Raw genomic sequence first — 10,554 nt, forward strand, 5'->3', positions numbered from 1 at the left:
AGAAGCAAACTTACTTCCATTGTCAGAAATAACAAACAATTCGTTTCGTCGCTTCTTCTTTGGTCTAATAGAGTTTCTTCGCTGCTGCTTCGTCTTTGTTTTCTTTTCTTTAACAGAGTTTCGTTGCTTAGTACAGCGCAAGGCTATTTCAAAAGAAACTCTATGAGGTGGAACCTCAAAGCGGTAGGGATCACTAACTGAGAAAAGATTGGTGGAAGTTACACTTGATAGACAACTTCAAACGTTGAGTGAGTTTTTGATTGTAATACTTTAACAATAATCTCATGCGTTGAAATTCTGAATTAGCCAATACTATCCACTTCCATTTACAGTTATCCCGCCTTCAGATCCACCCATAATGTCTCCTGTCTGCAGCAATACCCTTCTCGAGTTGCCTCGAAAGCTTGCATATTGTAATCTTTTTAGTTAGCCAATAAAAGGGGCCTTTTTGATTGGCTTTTCTCTACAAACTCATAATAAAGTTTAATGACGTCTGTTAAACTCTTATTGTTTGGCATTAACAGATTGGGTTTGTCAGCGGATTCTATAGTCTTGTGTATATATATATATATTGTGAGAGATTAAGGCCTCCGTGACCCCTTGAACCCTCTGAGCAGACGTCAGACACCATATAAAAGTCCAAATATCACGTTTATTTAGACTAATATGTGCACTAAGCACCCTATATACTACAACACTCATATATCTAATCAATAAACAATAATCCATACACAATACCACCACTCCCAGACACGTTGCCACCCTACCTCCCAGCTCAGCTCAGTGTCTGGGCTTACCCATAGTCCTTTTATACTCCCTGACCCGGAAGGGGTTCCTGGCACAACCCACAAGTCCGTATTCCTTCCGGGTCAGGGTAAACAGTCCTTTTCTTTACCCCGGAAGTACATCGTTTCCTCCTGTCCTGGGATTATGACGTACTTCCGGATCATAGGGCATATAAGAGTCCCCGGGTTTCCCTACAGCGACTCCTAGTGGTCCCCAAGGCATCCAGCAGGGCTGCGCATAAAAACTACATAGTCCATGAGTCCCTGCTGGAACTCGGGGCATGTCCATGCTGCAGGTGAAGCTCCACCTGGCGGCCTGGGGGTATTGGCTGGAATGCCAACCTGGCCACATATCACAGTACCCTCCCTTTAGCGAAGCCAACTGGGGCGGAGCGTCCAGTCCCCCGAGGGACATCCTCCCCCAAGAGGACACGGCCTCCGGGCCATGGCTCTGTTGTCTAGCCTCCCTGGAGAACCTTGGGGGAACATCATAACGAGAATCCCTCTGATCCCCTGTCCTAAGAGGACAACATCGCCATAGGTGTCCCGGCCGACGACAGTTATAGCACACCCGCCGTCCTCCTGGTCGCCTTCCTCTGTGAGACTGGAACCGCCATGGAACGTCCGGCTCCTTATCCGCCCATTTCTCCGCCAAGGAGGGTGTTATGGCCGCCTCGTTGCTCTCTGCCCTTTTCTCTATCTTGTCAGGAGACCCGCGTACCAGCTTGTGGATCTCCTGCTTATTCTGGGGCTTGTGCACAGCGTGAGGCTCTCTATGGAAAAGAGAAAGCCTCTTTGCTGTTTGCACGCCCGTTGTCCTATACAATATAGGAGGCGGCGTCATTGGTAACCCCTCGCCCCGGGTAACAGCACTTTTCAGCCGCCCCGGTTTGATTGGCACCTCTTCCGCCCCTCCATTAACCAGCGACAACTCCCTCTTCACGCGGGACGGGGTCTCGAGGTCCGTATCGCTCCGGTAAGCCATCTCGTACCGCTGTCTCGGTTCGATCGGACCTTCACCCGTCCACTCAGTCACCATGCCATTCTCCACTGTCAGGCAAACAGCGCTTTGGCAACCGCTACTTATTAACCGCGGTGCCGGATCGCACTGCGTCCCTTTAATATATACGGTACGGCTCGGGCTTACCTGTACCGCTGCATCACACGCGAACGGGGCTTCTCGGCCTAATCGTCGCAGGTATTCCAGCAGTCCCTTTAGCGGCGCCTCGGCTGTAGCTCCCAGCTCTTCCACGCGTTCTTTTAAGTTTTTTAAGTCCTGTAAAAACAGACTCACGGATCCGAGCAACTTCTCGAGATCCCGTATGTCCAAAACATTATTTATTTCGACCGGAGGGTAAGTTCGGTTCCGTATTTGACTCACCTGCCGACCGGGAGCCAATGAGCACGTCCATTCCGATCACGTGCTCTGCTGGGCTTCGCGGAGGCTTCTGGTCATTGGAGTCTTGCAGTTCAGATGGCCTGGGCGCTGCTACCGGCCGAGAGCCAATGGGCACGTCCGTTGTCGGCACGTGCTCAGAGTCCCGCAAAGACTCCTGGGAAGTTGGAGTCAAAATAGGATCGGGTAGCCTCCAGCGGCCGACTGCGGTCTGCGTTTTCAAAGTTATCTGCAGCCCGTTCAGTCACGTCCCTCTCCTCCTTTCCTTTTTTTAATTTCGGTGCTGCTTCGCTCGCCACCCCCTTCCCTTTCAGGGAGCTTTGATCCACTGGGGAAACGACGACCTCACCTATGGACTGGAGTTGACCTTCTCCTTCCCACAATCCATCACGCGAGGTCACGTGGTCAGGATCCGCGAATGGGCTTGTGAAGTGCCTACTCCCAGCCTGGCCTGCCTTCCGAGTATCACGGCCATCTAGCCAAGGTACGACGCAGGTATCCAATGCACCGTCTGCTTTCTGGAAGCATGTCTCTGTAAAATAAGAAAACATCCCCGAAACCTCAGGCGTTTTCCCTGCACATACCTCCACACTTGACAGCTGGGTTCCTAACCCTTTTTGGGATTCAGACACGACCGATGGCCGATAGCGTTCTTGCTGCTGGGCCACTCGAGCTTGCTCCGCTTTTATTATTGCTCGATCTTCTTCACTCCCAGTCAGGTAAGTCCAGGTCATTTCGGCTTCCGTCATGTTTTTTCACCCAGTCGGGATTGCCCTTCTTCTTTCCCGATTTCTTCCCCATCATGATCTGTATAAGGCTCACTATAGCAGCGCTTTTAAATTGGAGTGTTTCTTCAACCTTCGGGTGCTCCGACGTTATCTGCTTAGGGTTCTCTCCCCACAGAAATTTATTTGAATTCAGGTCCTCTGCCAAAACCGGACGGCCAGAGAATCCTGCCGACTACGCCACTGTGAGAGATTAAGGCCTCCGTGACCCCTTGAACCCTCTGAGCAGACGTCAGACACCATATAAAAGTCCAAATATCACGTTTAATTAGACTAATATGTGCACTAAGCACCCTATATACTACAACACTCATATATCTAATCAATAAACAATAATCCATACACAATACCCACCACTCCCAGACACGTTGCCACCCTACCTCCCAGCTCAGCTCAGTGTCTGGGCTTACCCATAGTCCTTTTATACTCCCTGACCCGGAAGGGGTTCCTGGCACAACCCACAAGTCCGTATTCCTTCCGGGTCAGGGTAAACAGTCCTTTTCTTTACCCCCGGAAGTACATCGTTTCCTCCTGTCCTGGGATTATGACGTACTTCCGGATCATAGGGTATATAAGAGTCCCCGGGTTTCCCTACAGCGACTCCTGGTGGTCCCCAAGGCAGCCAGCAGGGCTGCGCATAAAAACTACATAGTCCATGAGTCCCTGCTGGAACTCGGGGCATGTCCATGCTGCAGGTGAAGCTCCACCTGGCGGCCTGGGGGTATTGGCCGGAATGCCAAGCCGGCCACATATCACAATATATATATATATATATATATATATATATATATATATATATATATATATTTATATATATATCATCAAGACACTATATAAAAGCGGTCGGGCTTGTCCTTCCGTCCAGTGAGTGCAAAGCGTAGCGGTATTCCACTTATCACAGACTTACTACTTGCGGCTTGCGGTACGAAACGACGCGATGTGAGCAGAGTTCTGGTGCATCATTGTCAAAAGACAAAGGTTTTTTAACTCACTTACAAAAATGTCAAAAATTGGTCACACCCATGCCCGCCAGAGAGACTGCCCTCGCTGTGCCTGCCAGAGAGACTTCCGCCGCTGTGCCCGCAACAGAGACTGCCCCCACTTTGCCCACCAGAGAGACTTCCCCTGCTGTGCCAACCAGAGAGACTATCACAGCTGTGCCCACCAGAGAGAATATCCCCAGTACTTCTCCCTAAGAGACTGTGCCCTCCATTGCTACCATCAATGTCAGTTCAGCAGCACCTGTCACTAGTTTTAGAGGATCACAAATTCTACAATATGCAAAAGACAAGAAGACATTTTGTTCCTTTTGTAATGTGAGGTTGTACAAAAAAAAATCTCAAGTTACATATAAAAAGACAACATTCCTCAACAAACATTGAAATAAATGAATATAATAGGCTTCCTTCAGATTGTATTGATTCTAGAAGGGGCATTTTTGCAGTGGCAAAAACTTCCACTGGACCTAGATACCCCATTCAAGTTCAAAAGTGCACATGGGGAGCTAAACATGTTATGATCTGCGAATTAGAGAAATGCAAACGAGCATCAGAATTTTCTCAAAGGAGTGGATTCATGGGATTTGAATGCTTCCATCTGAGGTCTTTGGCCTCTCTCCAGTTACTGCTATGCCAGACATTACACTTCAGGAAGAAGTATTAACTAGAATGATACAAGCAAAATGGTTTGGTAAAGAGATAATGAAAACATGTTTACATCGTAAACCGATGGCAGAAACACAGCAGACGCCATTAAGTAAAGACATTTCTCTTGGAGAAGAAAAATCACAAATATATCTATCAGTGTTTGAACCACATATATCATTCAGGTCTCGCCTGGGAAGGGTGATGGTCCATTATAACAAGAAATTGAATACCTGGCACTGTGCCTTTTGCAAGCCTGTATCGTCATGTATACACAAGGCTATATCTAAATGGCATTTATTTCAAACACGCCCTGAACACTTTAAAAAAGTTAAGACAACAGGAAATGATGTTTTTGACTCTGTCACCATTTACAGTGGCTCCTATGATTCTGAACAACAGTCATGAGATGTTTGCTATCCTCCTAGAGGCAATTTACTTGTGAGACTTGTGCAGTACATTCAGAGGAATAAAACAATCCCATATGGTTTGCCTTGTGAAGTTTGTGCCACACCAAAAATGGGTGACTTCCCAATGCACCTGATTCCATATGAAACATTTTTTGCCCACTGACCTGGGAAGGTTCCTTTGTCTGATCCAATTCCTATTACCCATAAAGGAAAGGTCATCATATTCTCTGGTATTGTTACAGGTTTGTCATATTATGTTGTAAACAGTTTTTTGTTAAATATGTAAGTGTTTTTTAAGTATTATTTGTATTCTGTTGTTGTCTTTGATCACATAAAATAAGATTTCTTATTTATTTGATGTGATGTGCAAAACTATAGCACCTCCATGTGTACAGCTACCTATCTAGCATATTCATATTGTAGTTTTACATTGACTTTGAGTACTGAGAAAAACACTATATAAATGTAATGAATTTTATTATTATTATTATTATTATTATTTTGAATTATTTTTGCTTGATTTTCTTTCTTTTTTTTTAGATGTTTCCACATATTACAGACGATGTGGACTTTGTGACAGTTTCTTCTGTTATCAAGAATGAAAAGATGGCTTACATAATTTTGATGACCATATCATATCTGTGTCTTTTTTTGCTTAATTCAATTCAGGTTCTTTACCAATCTAAATAAAGGCATTCATCTCAGTAGATTTTACCAGGTAGAGTTTAGTACACAGAAGATTTTAAAAATAATTAAAACCAAAACCATATAGTCCAGGGGTGGTCAAAGTCATTCCTGGAGGGCCACAGAGGCTGCAGGTTTTTGTTCCAACCCAATTGTTTAATAAGAAGCACTTATTGCTCTAGAAACACTTCTGCTTCATTTTAGTTATGTCCCTCGTTAAGTTTTTGAACTCTTATTGCTTATTTAAGTCTTAAACAGCTGCATTCTTGGTTTTTAATTGCTCCAATAAGATGCAAATGACAAAAGAAACCAGCAGTTATCCATTTTGCTTGTTACCCTTTACACCTGTGTGTATTTATCGTGCACTATTTGGTTTAATTAAATACTTGGAAGGAAAGAGAAGAGAAAAAAGTGAAGGATTGAGAATTACCCATCCGTCTTACACTTCAAAATATTTGGATGATATCCTTAGAATGGAAAAAAAATCTAGGATATGAGAATGACTTGACATAGCAGAGTTAAAGCACTAACAAGCCATGAAATGTAATTATTGGCAAGGATTGTTTTCTGATTAAACAACTGGGTTGGAACAAAAACCAACGGCCACTGCGGCCCTCCAGGAATGACTTTGCCCACCCCTGATATAGTTGAAACACATTATAGCTTAGTTTTACATTCTTAATGTAATGGAAATACTTTCCTGTGTTGATCACTTACTGTGACTACTCCCTCACTCACCTGTGCTGTCCAAAATGTATACTAGACATTGTACTTAATCAGTATAAGACAGGAAGTAGATAAATTATGGATGGAAGCAAAAACACATTATTTGCAATTATACCTTTACCCATAATTGTAGTTTATTACAAGTGCACTCCACTTGGACCCATAAATGCACTGGGCCAAAATCAATGGGGCCCATGTACTTTTTTATTCACATTGAGGGAGTGTCCAATTTAATATCAACCTTGGATGATTGTATGAGTACAAAATTGTTTTATTTTTATTATTTTTCTCATAGCAATGTAATAAAGATATATGTAATTTACCATTACATTTTAGCATTACTGTATTTCATACTGGGAATGCTGTCTGTATGTACATTGTGACTGCTGGATTTTAGAAAAGTTTCTGAAATATATATATATATTCTTGTCTTAGTGCCTGAACATGTTTTTTTTTCTCCACATTTAGAGTCTCACAGCTGTTGAAAGGGTCATAAGCAGCCTTGAAAAAACTAATGAAGTGCCCTACCCAAGTCATAATGCCATATTGCATACATACCTACATTTTGAGGCAGTGATGTCCCATGATTATAATTTCTCTTGTGTGAACTGTGGGCATCCTCCTCCTATTGTTATCAAGGACTTACACAAAAAGGGTGTCTTTAAAATGGCTGGTAAGGACTTCCTGAGTACATGCATGCCTGGTTGAGCCGTTCTTTGCAGAGGACAGCAGGACTTCAGTCCTAGAGTTTCTGTGCTCGAGGGATAGTATGGCAATAAACAACAATGAGTCATTATAATAAAAATCTTTTTTTTTTCAGCAAGTGACGTGAAAGAACCCCCACCAGATTTTAAAGGGGAGGTGGATATGGAAGACTATTGGAAGTTCGTGGAAAGAGAAATTCTTGGTAGAGGCTTTGTGAAATGTAAGCTCATGACATTTTTATTTGTTAACAGCTGCCTGAATGTAATTCGAAAGGGTCCATTTTGAAGTCTTTTCCCTTTTTCCAGGCAACCGTGATAGTCCTTTTGTCATTTTGCCAAGTTACCATTAGTAGGCACCCTGGATAGGACCCCAAACCAGATCAAGTCACATTGTTGCTAACACAGAGTATGCTAAAGTACATGTGTCAAATAAGTCCCAAGATGAAGGTGACATTGATATTACAGAGGATTGTCTCACAAATGAAGTCATGAATTTTTTAAAGGTAAATTACTATACACAACAGTATGAGTAGTTTTTGTTATTAGAAGGTGCTACTTTCTCATTATTGTCATTTCTAAAGGTTAACACCATCAGAAAACTTTGTAAACAATGCAAGCTTGACTCTAAGGGATCAAAAATGGATCTTGTCATGCGCTTAAGGGCAAAAATGCAAACTCGAAGCACATATGACAAGGTGTTTCAGAAGGTTTGGGGTGCATTAGGTGAGTGGAGGTTTGTTAATATGTCTTGTTTTTGGTGTTAAAAGCTATTTATATCTGATGATTTTATATACAGCAATACTTATGTTGATTCTGTTTTATGTTTGAAAAGTTGGCTGGGCAGTGATCATGTGTCCATGTGGAGTAGTCTACTCTGTTAAATTCAAGATCAGGGCAGAAAGTCCAAGAGACTATGTTGATATGTTGCTGTCCTGGATGCATATTCCAAATTGTGGTTGTTTATGACTTTGCCAGGGGTTTGGTAAACCACTGCAAGTTGCGGGAGCCAGAGAGACCTTTATTTAATTCAAATGAAGGACAACTAGCACAGGCAACCTGTGACAACATTGAAATGGCAGTTAAAGAAAAATTAAAAATAAATTTGCCTTGGCTCAATGCTAAAAAAAAGTCACACCTGATTCAAATGGTCATCCTGTCACAGGATCCGCTGAGCACTATACTCTGTATGATACATTCCACCAATACAACACAAAGGATGAGAAGGATGTGCTGAGAAGAATTTCATTGGTTCCAGAATTGCAAGGATGGATAAATTCTCAGAGGGCAGAGCAGCTTTTTGCAGAGATGCTGAAAAACAATTATTTTCTGAATATGCTCTTTCCGTCTGCTCATGGGTTCCTGATGAGATCCATTATACAGCAACACAATCAGAGTGTCAATCAGAATGCGCTGGCTGAGCTGAGAAAGATTTGTCCAGGAAGTAAAATTGCCTTCGATTCTAATGGAAAGGCAGTTCTAGGTATCTATCTATCTATCTATTATCATGTCATGTTCAAAAATATTGTATTGAAATGTGTCCTCTTTTAGTTGAAAAAATTGTTTTGCAGCTCTTCAAGCAGCTTCTTTAGCTCCTTCTCCTCCATCTCCATCAGCTGTTCATCAAGCAATCACATCCCCAGTGCATTCAATAAGTCACTCAGGAACATTTCACGCAGCCTGTCCAGCCACTGCAGTCACATTTAATGGTGAAAATGACAAATTTGTGAGTGTAAGTGTGAGTTGCAACCTAAACTAATACTGTTTTGTGTGTATTCCAGGTCAATGTGGAATTCATTGTGAAGGTCTCACAAGTCTGCAGAATGTGAAAGCAAACAGAATATCTTGGGGATTTATGTACTTGAAGCATGCTATACCACAGCATATGTGTAATATTAAGATGTGGGCAGTTTATGTTAAAGGAAATTTGTATGTTTAATGGAAATTGTGCAATGGTCATTTGCTATTTTGCCACAAATCAGCTTTGTAATGGAAACCAAACTGTCACAGACTGAGATACTTTTGGAAGTGGAAGGAGTCTGGTTGACAAGATCAGATTTTAAGACAATTGGACCAAAATCTTCAATGGAATCCACTGTAAGTTGTCAAGCAATTATTGCATTATATGGCATGTTGTAAATAATTCTTAACATTTAGCTTCTGTTTTATAAATTGGTAATGCATGCTTACACTTGGTGCAACAAATTTCGAGTCTAAAGGTATGTTCCTACTATTAATGAATATATACTTCCACTGAGGATGGTGAAATATTTCTATTTTTGATGTTTGTACTGATATTTTGATATACAGAAGAAACTAAATTTATACATTTAGGTTTTGAATTGTTCTGTGCAGGGGAAAGACATTTACATGGGAGATTTGTATGTCACTGCCACTTGGGGGCCTCCAAGAAATCTTGATCCATTGCAAAGTTTACCTGTAAGAATTTATCATTTCATATATAATGAGACCATCATTTTTGCAATATTCAAAGTACTAACCAATTTGTTCTCATTTTAGGCCAATTCTCACATGAAGGATGCACTAGTAATACCAATTTGGACTCCTTCAAGACATTATAGACTATGTGTATGTTTACAGTAAATATATTTTTTCTATGTATTCACCTTCTTTGAAATTAATCTTAAACTTTTTGACTAGACATTTTTGCTGCATACAGTTGTATGTGACCCTATTTTCCCTTTTATGCTTTATTACACAAACTTTAACAGAATGCCTCAAAACCCAAACACTCTTCACTCTTGTCAGGTACAGCAGTTTAGCACTTCCTTCCCCCTTCCCTTCTACATATATAATCTTGGGCGATTAAACAGATATAGGAATAAGCAGGTGAAACAGCTACAAATATGGATTATAGGCAATACATTTTATTGTACTAGTGTCATACAAGCAAATAGAATGGGACATTGCAAACCAATATTATATCACCTAATAATGCTAGATATGTAGTTTCAGGTGGCAGCAGAAGAATATTAAAACAAATGCACTTTGATCATTCCTTAAATCAGTTAGTTTCTCCATTGCACATTTAAATTTCAGAACATTTATAATCCCCATTATAGCAATTAAGATTAACATACAAACCTATTACAAAGCTGTAAACTATATTATTCCCATAATTATGGCTTTAGATTGCCAAGAGAATTTTTTATTGACATATCCTCATCTACAGATACACCTGCAAAATGTATGAAAAAAGAGAATGGATTGCGACTTACTGCTTGATTCAATAAATTCTGCCTATCACATAATAGGTGTTGAAGCCAAAGCAGAAAGAAATATATTTTCTGGATTATTTTTATGAGAAGAGAGATGACCCAGAAGGATTTGGTGACATATCTTATGTCGCTGTGTGCAGGTTTTTTATTTGACTCATTTGTGTTTGCGGCCAAGAGAATTTTGG

The 10,554-nt window shown here is 41.4% G+C and overlaps 1 long non-coding RNA gene across 1 annotated transcript; it reads left to right on the forward strand.

Annotated features, from left to right (window-relative positions):
* The first annotated feature begins 9,275 nt into the window (after positions 1-9,275).
* LOC114668101 (uncharacterized) lies at positions 9,276-9,709 on the forward strand. The gene is made up of 3 exons (XR_003718832.2): positions 9,276-9,349; positions 9,486-9,569; positions 9,651-9,709. It is a non-coding gene; the product is annotated as an uncharacterized LOC114668101 (long non-coding RNA).
* The last annotated feature ends 845 nt before the right edge of the window (positions 9,710-10,554 follow it).

The sequence above is a fragment of the Erpetoichthys calabaricus genome, chromosome 16 (assembly GCF_900747795.2).
Source record: "Erpetoichthys calabaricus chromosome 16, fErpCal1.3, whole genome shotgun sequence".
NCBI classification, from domain to species: domain Eukaryota; kingdom Metazoa; phylum Chordata; class Cladistia; order Polypteriformes; family Polypteridae; genus Erpetoichthys; species Erpetoichthys calabaricus.